This window comes from Chionomys nivalis, chromosome 20 (assembly GCF_950005125.1).
Source record: "Chionomys nivalis chromosome 20, mChiNiv1.1, whole genome shotgun sequence".
In the NCBI taxonomy this organism is placed as follows: domain Eukaryota; kingdom Metazoa; phylum Chordata; class Mammalia; order Rodentia; family Cricetidae; genus Chionomys; species Chionomys nivalis.
In genome coordinates this window covers 23,950,993-23,965,486 of record NC_080105.1, presented here as the reverse complement: position 1 = coordinate 23,965,486, position 14,494 = coordinate 23,950,993, and positions in this window count along the sequence as shown.

Genomic DNA, 14,494 nt, shown 5'->3' with positions numbered 1-14,494 from the left:
GGTATGCTCCATTGTGCAGCTTCCATTGTGTGGTCATTCTAAATGGGTTGGAAGTCAGTGATGCAGCTATCTCTTTAGGTTACTCATGATTCTTTAGAGAATATCTTATTTATATTCTATTTGTAAACACACCAACTCCTTTGTTCACTGAGATGAACTTTGATGAATTAGACCTTTGATCTGTTGTTGGTGTCCTATCTGGCTGAGTTGACCTTTGTTCACATTCTCTCATAAAAAGTTAAAGAAACACAGGTACAGAGAGGAGAGGCAGGGTGGTCAAAATTGGAATTATAATGCTATAATGCAGGTGGGGCAATAAAATAAAACATTGCATTAAGAGCCATAAGCCAGGACCCATTTCAACATGTCCTCTTGGAACAACTTGATTTCTGCCTGACATAACTACTTGCAGGTAGGATTCAATATGATATCTTTCTGTGATAATCATCGCAAGAAAAAGAGAAAAGACGTTTTGATGCTAATAATTATGAGTACCAATGAAATGGGCAGTTCTACTCATTTGCCTCTGATGTCACATTCACATGTCACAGATTTACCATTTAGGTGTCTAGTGAAATTTTAAGTCACATATCTGAGAACATGAGTGTCTTTGTTAGTTTTTGTTGGTGTTGTTTGACACCTTGACAAAATAGGCTAGGGTCATCTGTGAAGAGGGAAGCACACTTGAGCAAATGCTACCATCACATTGGCCTGTGACATATTTTATTTATTGATGATTGATGTGCAAGTACCAACTCCATAGACATTGTGTTATTCTTGGGCAGGTGGTTCTGAAATGTTTAAGAAAGCAATCAGAGAGAAACATCAGGAGTAGTCAGTAAGCAGTAGTACTCCATGCCTTCTGCATCAGATCTTATCTGCAGTTTGCTTCCTTGAGTTGCTGTCTTTATTTCCCTTAGCAAATGACTGTGATCAGGACATGTAAGCTAATAAACCCTTTCATTCCCAAGTTGCTTCTGGTCATGGCATTTTGTCACTCTCAGCAAGAGAAAAGTAATGAATACATTAAGAGATTGAATAACTAGTAATAAAACAGACCCATTACTGCACTGTCATATGAGAACAATTGGAACATGAGCACTCAGATATTGTCAAGGTATACCCATTCTTGACTTGGCTCTAAGTTACTACTGAGTGAGTAGTGTATACAGTATTGATACCCTGGATAAAGAGCTGGCTTATGTGCTGAGCTGAACATGCCAAGAGAGTGGAGAACTTTATCCCATGCTTTCTATGACATGGAATTCAAACTTTAGGAATTGTTTACTCATAGAATTTTTCAGTTAGTATGTTCAGATATTATTGGCCATGAATAAGTCTAACTAAAGATAAGGAAATAAATTATAAATGAATAATTCATAAATAAACATCAAATGATAGTAAGTGGATATCAGGGCATGCTCACATTGAGATATGAAATTGAAATCAAAGAGTGAACAAGAAGGACTAAGTAGAAGCAGTCTGTGAAGGAAGAGGAGAATCAAAGAAGCTGAGACAGAATCATTTAGAAGTATAGCCAGTTTACATTGCCAATTTGTAGTAAGGATCAGATTTGACTGCAACATGGATGTAGGTGTAGAGAACCCAACAGAGAAGAGTTCCTAGAAGTATGAAGTGTTTCAGTTTGTGCAGTGCTGCTGAGGCATTAGATAAAAAGAGTAGCCATGCTGACTGGATTAGAACCAATGCATCGAAGGAAATGTTCTGGCAATGAGTTTCATCTGATTGAGTACAGAACTCATATTAGAAAGATGTGAAAAAGGAATGCAGTTGTACTCGTTTGACTAGGTATAGTCCCTGTAATGATAAATGAAAAAACAAAGAAGTTGGTACATTTTGGTGGGTCCCTCCAAGGTATGCTACTAAAAACATGTCTATGCAACAGTTAGAACAAGAGGTTCTTTAGAGAGGGAAAGAGAGAAAGAGTGAAAGGCCATGTCTGAGTGTGGACATGAGAGATGCAGGCAGGCAGACAGAGAGATAACAGAGAGAACAGCAAAGAAAAAAGAGTAAGAACAGAAATGAGAGAGGAGCAAAAGGCAAGAGAGACAGCAGTGCCTGGTGGGCACTTTTAAGAAGTGCTGCACATGTATGGTTTTCAAGTGTGACTCAGTATCCATCTGAAGTTGATTCTAACTTTTATAAGTCATTTGAGTTCAAGCTTTCCTGCTTTGCTTTTCCCAATAACCTTAAGGGCTGTGAGAGATGTTTGGTTTTGCCCATGGGAAAGAGAATTTTGCCCATGAGAAAAGAATAATCTATCTAGAAGAAAGAATACCGCTGATGCCAAACCTCAGGAACATCAAGAGAGAAAGTAAGGCTCCTTCCAAGTAGCAAACACAAGTTTGAGAGGAGGCTGTTCAATCAAGGTTAGGTGCTGCAGGAGCTCTTTCTGCTCCTTTAGCCAATAGGTTTTAAGATACCAGCCCACTTGGACATTGCCTCTTTTTGTTTAAAAAGCAGCTGTAGCCCTGGTCTAGCTCTCTTGCTTCTGGCTGCTGCTTCGAACTGCTAGACTCTGTTCCTGTTCACTCAGAGAGCTGTTGTCTAGGATAGTGATCTGTAAGTTTTCTTCTTAAATAACCTTTTTATTAATCATAATTCCAAACTAGTGTGGGGTTGTTTTGTGACTTACATCTTACCAAATATTGTTTATTCTTTTACATTTAAAAGGGGAGATGATATAGGTATGAATAATTTGCATTGCTATAGATTTTAAGGTCAATTTTGTTATAGGTATATGTATTTCTGACCCTGATTAAGGTATTGTGATTGTGTAGTTCATTTAAAAATGTAATGTATATAGGTTGTTAATGGATAATTATCAATAATAGTCAAGCTTGTAGTCATGTTAGTGAGATTTTCTAGATGTACATAGATATATTTTAGATAGGCATTCTTCATATCTTTCAAAGATTATAAAATATAGCATTTTAAGTGTTTTAATAACTTAGGGTTTTTCATGACAATAAGACACATCTGCTCCTGGCAGCACCAATCTACTTCAAGAAGAAAGAAGATGGGCATCGAAGAGGCTCCTTATGGAGTTTGATAGCCATTTGGGCAAGAAACTGTTCTTGCCTGGACTATTGTATAAACTGGACACAGAGAACCTTCAGAGAGAGGACTACTGAACTTGCCTAAAGGTGAGATGATCTTTCGGGGTTCCTGATTCATGAAAGAGTCTGCGAGACATTCTGCAGGACACAGCAGATAGTGACTGAACTGCCTTTGAAATTTCCTGCTTCATGGACATGTCTGCTGGAAACTATGGGCCTTTAGGCCGAAGATGGATGCCCCAACGGTACAGAGAAACTTTGGGTGACTGTCAAGGCAGCGAGATGTCTCTGTCATTTCTAGAGTTTGAAAGTTGCTTATTTTTTGTTTGCTTGGGTAATATTGTATTCTTCCTGAGTCTTTGATGGAGTTGAAGAATAGATAGTTAGTTATAGTTTTCCTTAGTTATGATAAAGATAAAATAGATGTAAATATTGTAATTTTTACTTGATAACTGTTTTGTTATATGTAATTTTGCTATGTTAAAGTTAAAGCCTTCCTTTTTTTTTTTTGTTTAAACAGAAAAAGGGGAAATGATGGAGGAAGGACATTGGTTAAAAAATAAAGAAACTGCTTGGCCCTCATAGGTTAGAACATAGGTGGGTGGAGTAAACAGAACAGAATGCTGGGAGGAAGAGGAAGTAAGCTCAGATGCTATGCTCCCCTCTCCCGGGCAGATACAGGGCAGCTCCTCTCAGAGGCAGATGCAATGAAGCAAGCCGCCAGGTCAGACATGCTGAATCTTTCCTGGTAAGACTGGTGCTACACAGATTATTAGAGATGGGTTGATCGGGATATGAGAATTAACCAGTAAGACCTAGATCTAATGGGCCAAGCAGCGTTTAAAAGAATACAGTTTGTGTGTTGTTATTTTGGGGCATAAGCTAGCCAGGCGGCCCAGGAGCTGGGGTGGCAGGAACGCAGCCCGCAGATCCCACTACAGGAACTGATGGAGCATGTTATCAAACCGGACTCTCTGAATGTGCCTGACGGTGGAGGCTGACTGAGAAGCCAACAACAATGCGCTGGGTTTTGATTCTACTGCATGGATGGGCCTTGTGGGAGCCTAGTACGCTCACCTTCCTGGACCTGGGGGGAGCGAGGAGGACTTTGGACTTCCCATAAGGTAGGGAACCCTGACTGCTCCTTGGACTGGAGATGGAGGGGGAGGGGGAGGAGGGAGAGGGGAGGGAAGTGGGAGGAGGTGGAAATTTTCAATAAAATAGATGAGATGTCCTGGGTAAACTGGGGCTGGTTGGGGTTAAAGGGAGGGAACTGAGGAATGGGAACATGTGGGATTTGTATGCTTTAGTTGGGAGTGGGATGGAAGGGGGAAATAAGTAAAGAGGTATCTTGACAGAGTGAGTCATTACAGGTTTAGGGAGCAACCTGGTGCCAGGGAATGTCCTAGAAACTGACAAGTTTTAGTCCCAGCTAAAACTCCTAGCAATAGTGGAGTGTCTGAACATGCCTTCTCCTTCAATCAGAGTAGTTACTATGCTGATTATTATTTTAGAGCCTTTATCCAGTACCTGATGGAAGCAGATGCAGAGATCGACAGCCAGGAACTGGACTGAGCTTCAGGAGTCCAGTTGAAGAGCAGAAGGATCAATTATCTATGAGCAAGGGGGATAAAGATAATAGTGATAAAAATCCCCAGATACAACTGACCTGACCTTGTGGAAGCTCACGGGTTCTGGATTGATAGCTAGGGAGCCACAAAGAACTGACATAGGCTCTCTGCATCTCGGTGACAGCTGTGTAGCTTGGTCTAGCTAAGGGGCCCTTAGCAGTAAGAGAAAGACCTGCGCCTGATGCATGAGCTGGCTCTTTGTCACCTATTCCCTATGGTAGGGTGCCTTGTTCAGCCTTGATGCAGGGGAAAGAACTTGGTTCTTCTTCAACTGGATATGACATTCTTTGTTGATTTCCTTGGGAAGACTTACCCCTTCTGAATAGAGGAGGAGTGGATGGGAGGTGGAGGTAGGGAAAAAGTAAAGAGGAGGGAAGAAAAACTGTGTACTTGAATCAAAATAAAGAAAAATTAAAAGGATGTTGAAATGCAGAAGGGTTCTGGCTGGGCTGTAGTTGGGGAAGTACTCAGTTTTCTTTAAGGAGCTGACTCCTGAGAGTTTGACCATGCTCCAAAAAGTATATGGACAATAGAAACTGGATTTGCTTTTCGACTTATTTTTCCTTCTTGGGAGGGGGCAAGTCAGAAGAGTTGGGGCACACATAGGGTAACTGGGAAGAAAGTGTCATGTAATCAGGGTGCATGGTATGAACTTCCCAAATAAATAATAAAAAATTATGATTGAAAAAATAATTGTAGGTCTTAAATAATGCTTATCTTAGGTATCCTTTTCTATGATGAAACACCACGACGACCAAAAAGCAAGTTGTGGAAGAAAGGGTTAGCTTAGTTTATACTTCCACATTGATCTTTATCAACAAAGGAAGGCAGGAAAGAAATTTACATGCCTCAGGATCCTGGGGGCAAGAACCAATAAAGAGAGCATGAGGAGAGCTGCATACTGACTTGCTCTCTTGTGTTGATCAGTCTGCTTATAGATGCTAGGATGACTCGGCTACTTCTTTGAGGTCTGTCTCAAATATGATAGCTGTCCTTCATCTGCACTCCCAGTGCAACTGCCAACCTGCAAGAATAGAAGGAAAATCATTTTGAAAGCTGAGGCCCAGAGTCCTGAAGAAAAGGTACCTCTGGGCAAGTCTGAAAGCTGCAAAGAACAGAACAGGTGACTTGCTGCCAGTCACCTTCAAGGAGTCCTCTTAAGACACCAAGCTTGTTTCCACCTGACTGTCCTGAAGCATTCTTCCTAGCACACTGACCAAGAAGACTCAGCTCGGGCACACAAGGCTAACTTCAAAACAATTATCTTTATAGGTCCCACACCTAACTGGTTCCTGCAGAAACTCCAACAAGGGTGACTTGTTGAACCCTCTTGACCCTGGAAAACTCACTGCCAACTCTTGACAGAGGAAGCTAAGCAGGGGCAGGAAAAATAGACATTCAGACCCCAGGCCCACACTGGCCAGCCAACTCACACCAAAACTGAGACTCAGACTCACCTGCAGCTGCCAAGAGACCTTCAGACTCTGCATGCAAGCCTTGAGTGCCCACATCAGAAGCACACAAGCCAAGAAGCCACAAGGCACCCAGTTCAAGATGATCACCTTCCACTCCTAGGCCACAAGCACAGGACTGGAGAACCTGCACCAGGAAGGCCCACTTCCTCCAAAAAGCACACAAACTGAATACAGGACCAAAGCTAAGAGATCTACCCCACTCATTACCAATGCTCTCATAGATTTCAAGAAGAGGTACTCTAGCTGTTGATCCAAGAATTTGTTCTGCCCTGAAATTTCTCCCAATTACTCTGGAGCAGACTGTGTCTTTTCTGTTTCAAGGGACACATGGAAATCGCACACTTTGCAGTGCCTGTTCCTGGATTCTATGTTCCAGTCCAAGGCAGTCCTCTCTCTAGACCCTGCTCCCTAGACGCAAGTACTGAACATATCTACCAGGGAGCGCCTAGACTTCACAGGCAAAAATACATTGGTTTCCAGGGGAAACACTCCACTTTGGAATTTTCCACCACCCAAAACACCCTTCCCAAGGACTCAAGTGGTGAAGAGTTGTGCTTCAGAAACAAAGAAGAGGACCAAGACCTCAGACCTTTGCCTTCATCTTCCATGGTGGCTTGACTGCAGACAGACTCACTGAACTTCCTGATTTACACCTGCATTGACTCTACAAATAAGTACGGATGGAAGCTGATTCCAGCCCCACCTCACTCCAACTCAGAACTGGCTGGTCTCTTCTGTCAACTAATTAATCCTTTGCCTGAACACACTTCTCAGTGAGCATTTTCCCCCTATTGATGTGAGACTCCCCTCTGTATGCTATGAATATGTTTTATTAACATTGGTTAATAAAGAAGCTACTTTGGCCTATGGCAGGACAACATATAGCCAAGATGGAAATCTGATCCGATAGAGAATAGGTGGAGTCAGAGAGACTCCATGTAGCTACCAAAGGAGTAAGACGTCAGAATCCATAAAGCCTCTTCTCAGTGAACCTTCTTGCCTAGGATATTACATCTTCCTTTCTGGTTTTATACCTGAGCATTTTCCCCAACACTGTATGCAAGTGGCTAATGGATGCACAGAACAAACACCAGAGGATTTTTTTTTTTGGAACACCAATATAGCGAGATCATTGGGATCTTCTCCCTAATACACAAATGAGTTCCTATACACGTGTGCACAGAAATAGTATATATATACATATATATATATATAAAGTTAGATATGTGTGCATGCATGCATTCTTTTCATAAATAAAATGTAAAATAATCTAAAACTGGGTAAAACTGAAAGGAAACAAAAATGAAAGTTGAAAACCCTAAAAAAATTTGCATGGAAATGTGTGTGTTTGTGTGTGTGTGTGTGTGAAATTAAGTTCAAAAAGACAGAAGGCTGTGGGGAATATTTTGTTTTTGCTTTTAAAAATGAAGGTTGTCAGAAGAAGAGAGTATGAGGGTAGCAACACTATATAGGCATGCAGGCAACATAGTCCTGTCATACACCTTTATTCCCAGCACTATGGAGACTGAGGCAGAGGGATGTCTGTGAGTTCAAGGCCACCAAGGTCTACAAGAATTGAATCAGTCTACAATAAAAATAGCCAAGGGGTGGTGACTCACACCTTTAATCCCAGCTCTAGGGAGGAGGACATGAGAAGTGCTATGACTGGGCTGTGAGAGGAATGTAGGGTAGAGGGAGACAGGAGCTCAGGTTCAGTCTGAGGTGTCCTAGATACAACATTCAGTCTGAGGATTCCTGAAGACAGGATCTTGTCCACTTGTCTTGAGGATTTGATAAATGTAAAAGTCTCTCTAGTGACTGGTTGCCTTATTTCTTTGACATTTCAGCATTCACCCCAATATCTGACTCTGAGTTTTTATTAAAAAGACCAAATGGAATTTACACTACAAAATATACCAAATCAAGGAAAAGTGTGTTTGTGTATGTATCTTTGTAAATGGTCGATAAAGGAGGATAATAAAAATGGGCCAAGACATCCAAGAAAAGCCAATTCATTAGTGAGAGATTACAGGCATTGTGGATTTTACCCTTAGATCCAACTTCTTGAGAAGACCTGGATTCAAGTTCACATTGTTCCCTAAATCAAAACCTGGAAAGAAAACCAGAGGTATAGGTACTAGCTTATAGGAAAATTTTGAGAATCGCCGGGCAGTGTTGGCACATGTCGTGAATCACAGTACTTGGGAGGCAGAGGCAGGGCTCTGTGAGTTTGAGGCCAGCCTGGTTTAAAAGAGCTAGCTCTAGGACAGGCTCCGAAGCTACAGAGAAATCCTCTCTTGAAAAACCATGAAAAAATATTTGGATAATCCTACAAAGGAAGTCAAAAGGAGTAAGATTTACTGAAACAGGAAAAGTAAAGGATTCTGTGTGTGTGTGTGTGTGTGTGTATTTGTGTGTGTGTGTGTGTGTGTGTGTGTGTGACTAATTCAATAGAGAAAGGAGGGTACTTATAAAAGAGCCGAGAAACCTGAAATATTCAGCCTCATTAGGGAACGTGAACAGACATTGTGGAACTCACCATTGGACCCAGTCTTTTTGGCATTCCTGGAGTCAGAGTCACTGTGTTCCAGCAAGCAAAAACTGGAGGTAAACCACAGGTGTGGGTACTAACTTAAAAATTATTTTGAGAATCACCGAAAGGAGGTGTAGGGAAAATAGTTATACCAAATAGGAGGAAGAATTATAGTGTGTATGAGCCACCCAAGAACTCTCTGCAAGAAAAGTCCGATGAGGCTGTGTTATGGGAGCAAGAAGATGGGAGGGAGGTCTCCATGGGCAGCAGTAGCAGCAAGCTAAGCCTGAGTGGGAAACTAAACACACACACAAGTACAGACCAAAGAGCAACTCACAGTCCAAGGCTGGAGCTGAGTGGAAGCAAGAAGTGTAGAGGGTCTCTTGGGGACTGCAGCTAGCTTCACAGTGTGAAGGTCAGGTAGCAAAGACCCAGGGAAGTATGAAGGGACCATGGTGGCTCAAAGAGGCAAAGCTCCTTTGCAGTAAGTCAGATTCTGGACAAGTAACGCAGTGCCTGTCTTTCCTGAGGGGAAAGAGCGCTGGCCACTGTGTCCAGGAAGGACACCTGACTGGAACTTTTGATGTTGGCCTCAACTATGACAGCTTTCCTTCTTCCTTTGCTCTGCCACTGCCTCTGCCTCAGTGCAAGAGAAGTAAGAAAAGCACCTGGAAGGCAGAGGTCTAGTACCCTGGAGCCAAGGCACCTCTGGGCAAGTGTTAAAGCTTTAGATGTCCTAAACTTGCTTTCTGTCTTTTTTATTTACTTTTCTTGCTAACTATACTTGACTACTGAAGTGTGCCAAAACAGAACATAGTTTTAGTGTATAAAAGTTCACACTGAGGCCGGGCGGTGGTGGCGCACGCCTTTAATCCCAGCACTTGGGAGGCAGAGGCAGGCGGATCTCTGTGAGTTCGAGACCAGCCTGGTCTACAGAGCTAGTTCCAGGACAGGCTCCAAAACCACAGAGAAACCCTGTCTCGAAAAAAACCAAAAAAAAAAAAAAAAAGTTCACACTGAGAAAGACTTGGGGCTACACTGTGTTCTAGAACACCCAGTACAGTCGATGGCAGGCTAATAAAGACTTCTTATTGCTTTAAACTTCAGCCTCAGTCGTCTTCTGTTGTGGAAAATGATCATCATTCTTACCCAGCTGTGAACCCTGTGAGCTACAGTAATGATTGACGTGCCTAGATATGCCCACTAGTACAGTGGTGAACACATGTTAGAAAAGTAGTATACCACATTCTGATTGGATTCCAGGCCTCTCCAAAATTTGAACATTATAGTTTGTGTTTTCAAGTTATCAAGACCTAAAATCTGCAATTAGACAAGGGAACTGTCCTAGGGGAAGCCAACTCTGAATGTCTTATTGTTATGACAATAGATTAGTCATCTCTTGATGACCAAAGAAACTTAATTTTGCAATAGATGGTGATTAAGAGAGACTCACAACTGGTCAAAATGCAGAGGATAAGAGACTGAAATACCTATCTTTAAATGGGACATCTATATCACACCCCTTTCTTCCACAACTAAGGGATCATTCTAGAAGGGGAGGAGAAAATGTTGTAAGCTCCAGAGGTGAAAAAGAAATGGAGGTGTGTATGATTCCTATTCCTAGTTGAGAAATTATTGGCAATTGGGTATGACCCCCAGTAGGTTCACAATGATAGACACTTAACTGGGAGTGGATACCATGGTCATTGTGGTCATGAAGTAGAGATCCTGACAGTGAAAATCTGCTGCTAATTATATGAGGACCACTATCAACAAGAATGCCCAGGTCTCTATCAGCACCATCTGACACAGGATATACAAAAAGAAGTATACTACCCCAATATTCACATGACAGCCATCTGCAAATCCAGAGCCATCCTACATATTCAGAAGCCTATGGTGGTAAAAAGGAATTAGACCTGCCCCACCAGGATCTTCTGGGTCCCAATACCCCAGAAAAATACACTCCATTTACTTTTTCAATCACACACAGACACGCACTCACACACAGAAAGGGGGGGGGTGATGTGTGAGTCCTATTTGTGTTCTGTGATTACCATTAATGAATAAAGAAACTGTAGTGGCCTGTTGATAGGGCAGAACTTAGGTAGGCATGGAAAACTAAACAAAATGCTGGGAGAAAGAAGGTAGAGTCAGGGAGAAGCCATGGATCTACTGGAAACAGTCTCTGGGAATTTTACCCAGTAAGCCAAAGCCTCATGGTGATACATAGATTAATAGAAATGGGTTAAATTAAGATGTAAGAATTAGCCAATAAGAAGCTAGAGCTAATGGGCCAAGCATAGATTTAAATAATACAGTTTCTGTGTGATTATTTTGGTTCTGGGCAACCAGTATGAATAAGCAGCTCACCCTCATTGAAACAAGAGAGAGAGAGAGAGAGAGAGAAAGAGACAGAGACAGAGAGAGGAGGAGAGTTAGGTAAGTAGAAAAGGGAGTATTCATTTTAGAGGAATTGAGGGAGACATAAGTATCAAGCTACAATAGATAAAATTCTCAAAGAACTAAAAAAAAAATAAGGGGGTAATGATAAAAGGTAACGTCGGAAAGGGATGGATGAAAGTCAGGCTTAAAAGTTGATCTTTTGTTCTGTGGAAATAGTTACCAAGGGTGACTGTCTTGATTGCATGTTTCCAGGTTCTTGGCATCATTTGACAGAATTGGAATTTCATGCAAATAGCAAAGTAGTAAAGGATTTAATTCAAAGGCACATTGAAAGTACATTAGATACACAACTAGAGAACAGTAAGACTGCACGTAATTTAAACAGGACTGGTATATTTGCTTTATCCCTTAATGGGTTAAAGAGAAATTAGTTATCAAGGGATAAGTCATGGATGATTTTCTCTTTTCATAACAAACATGGATTATACACACTTTGTTTATTGTATATTCTTTCTCATTATGCATTTGATTCCACTCACATGTATGCCTGGTTATGTACACGCAAAGGATCGTGAATAGAGGTTTGCAATTAAAACTTTACTCAGAGTACATACCTTGTCTTACTATGGATGATCCTAAATGCAGTGCAGGCTGTAGAAGCACACTAACTGTAGGATATGCTTGGCCACACAAGGGAAATACTTAAGGGCTGCTAAGGAACTAGGTTAGATTGTTGAGCTTTTTGGGGGGGAAGACATAAGTGTGTAGCCACATATAGTTTGAGTTCCTAGGTCACCCTACCAAAACCACTCATTGTCTGCAACCTCAGCAACCCCCTGAGACACAGACTGCAATTTCAATAATCAGACCAGAGGCAAGTGACCAGTATCTCTGCTGGACAGCCAGATCTCAAGGCTCTAGGCCCCAGGGTAAAACCCTGGGCCCCTTACCACCTGCTTTAGCCACAAGGGCATCTCGTGCAGGCAGGCTGCCCCAGCACCCCAACATGAGACTCTGCAATCTAGAAGACTCACTCCATTTCCATACCTACCCATCAGTCACCACCTCAGCATTTCCCTGAGAAACAGACTGTGACTGCACAGAGAAGATCAAGAGTAACTCCCTGAGGCACAGACAAGACATCTACAACAATGATTGGACAAAGAAGCAAAGACACTGCCTGTACAAATCTAAGAAAGAGATGGGTAGCTGCCAATGCAAGACTACATTTAACAACCTACCGAGCAATATGACACCACCACTACCTTGCAGTCTGATAGCAGGAAGACCTGAACATCCCAAACCAGAAGAAGCAGAAGGAAACAAACTTCAAAATAGCTTCATGAAGATCATAGAGACCCTTAACTGGGAACAAAAATTCCCTTAAAGAAATAGAGGAAAAGCCAAAAAAAAAAAAAAATGGAAGAAACTAATAATAAATCTCTTAAAAAAAACAAGAAAAAGCAATCAAACAGGAGAAGCAAACAGTTCAAACAGTTCAAGAATTGAAAATTGAAATAGCGGCATTAAAAAAACCCACAAATCAAAGGAATCCTGAAAATAGAAAATCTGGTAAATGAACAGGCACTTCATGTACAAGCATAACCAACAGAATGCAAGAGATGAAAGACAGAATCTCAGGAGTTAAAAATATGGTATGAGAAATAGAATCAACAGTCAAAGAAAACATTAAAGCAAACAAAGTTATGACAGAAAACATCCAGGATTTCGGGTCCATGAAAAGACCAAACTTAAGAATAGTATGGGTAGAAGAAGAAGAATATAAGCTCAGAGGCACAGAAAAAATTGAACAAAATCATATAAGAAAACTTTCCCAACCTAAAGAATGAAATTTCTATGTAAATATAAGAAGCTTACAGAATATCAAACATACTAGAACCCCCCAAAATATCACCACATCACATAATAACCAAAGCATAAAATATACAGAATAAAGAAAGAATATTAAGAGCTTCAAAGGAAAAGGGCCAAATAACATGTAAAGGTAGAAACATCCAAATAACACTTTACATATCAGTGGAGGCTCTGAAAGCAGGAAGGTCCTGGACAGACATAAAGACACTAAGCAATCATGGATGCCAACCCAGACTACTATATTCAGTAAAACTTTTAATCCCCATAGATGGTAAAAGTTATTACATGAGAAAAATCATATTTAAGCAATGTCTATCTACAAATCCAGCTTCCAGAACACATTTACAATGAAAACTTAAGCCTAAGGGAATTAGTTATACCCACAAAATGCAGGCAAAAAAGATAATGCCACACCAGCAAATCCTAAAGAAGGGAAACATACACACTACCTCCAAAAAAATAACAGGAATCAACAATCACTGGTCACTAATATCTCTTAATATTAATGAACTCAACTTATCTATAAAAAGACACAGACTAACAGAATGGATATAAAAGCAGGTGGCATTCTGCTGCAAACAAGAAATACACCTTAACTTCAAAGACAGGCATTTCCTCTGAGTAAAAGGTTAAGAAAAGACTTTCCAATCAAATAGACCTAAAAACCAAGCTCGTGTTGCATCCTAGTATCTAACAAAATAGATGTCAAACTGAAGGTAATCAAAAGAAATGGAGAAGGGCATTTCATATTTTTCACAGGAAAAATCCATCAAGATGAAGTCTCAATCCTGGACATTTATGCCCCAAATGCAAGGACACACACCTTTTTTTCTTTTCTTTTTTGTTTTTTTGGTTTTTCGAGACAGGGTTTCTCTGTGGTTTTGGAGCCTGTCCTGGAACTAGCTCTTGTAGACCAGGCTGGTCTCAAACTCACAGAGATTCGCCTGCCTCTGTCTCTCGAGTGCTGGGATTAAAGGCGTGTGCCACCACCGCCCAGCTCACACCTTTTTTTAAAAAGAAAAAAAATACTGAAACTGAAATTGCACATCAAACCCCACACACGTACAGGGAAAGATTTCAACACCCCACTTTCATTAATGGCAGGTCTGCCAGACAGACACTTAACAGAGAAACAAGGGAACTATCAAGCGTTATGACTTAAAAGGGGTTAAGACATTTATAGAACATTCCACCAGAACATAAAAGAATATATTTTCCTCTCAACACCTTATAGAACCTTCTCTAAAAATGACAACATACTTGGTCACAAAACAAATCCCAAGACATTAAAAAAAAGATTGGAATAACCCCTATATCTTATTGAATCACTATGACTTAGAGTTAGAATTCACCAATGTAAATTCCAAAAAGCAAACAAACTCATGGAAACTGAATAAAGTTTAATTGAGTTATACATGGGTCAAGGAAGAAATAAAGAAAGAAATTAAAGACTGCCTAGAATTCAATGAAAATGAAGTAACAACATACACAAAC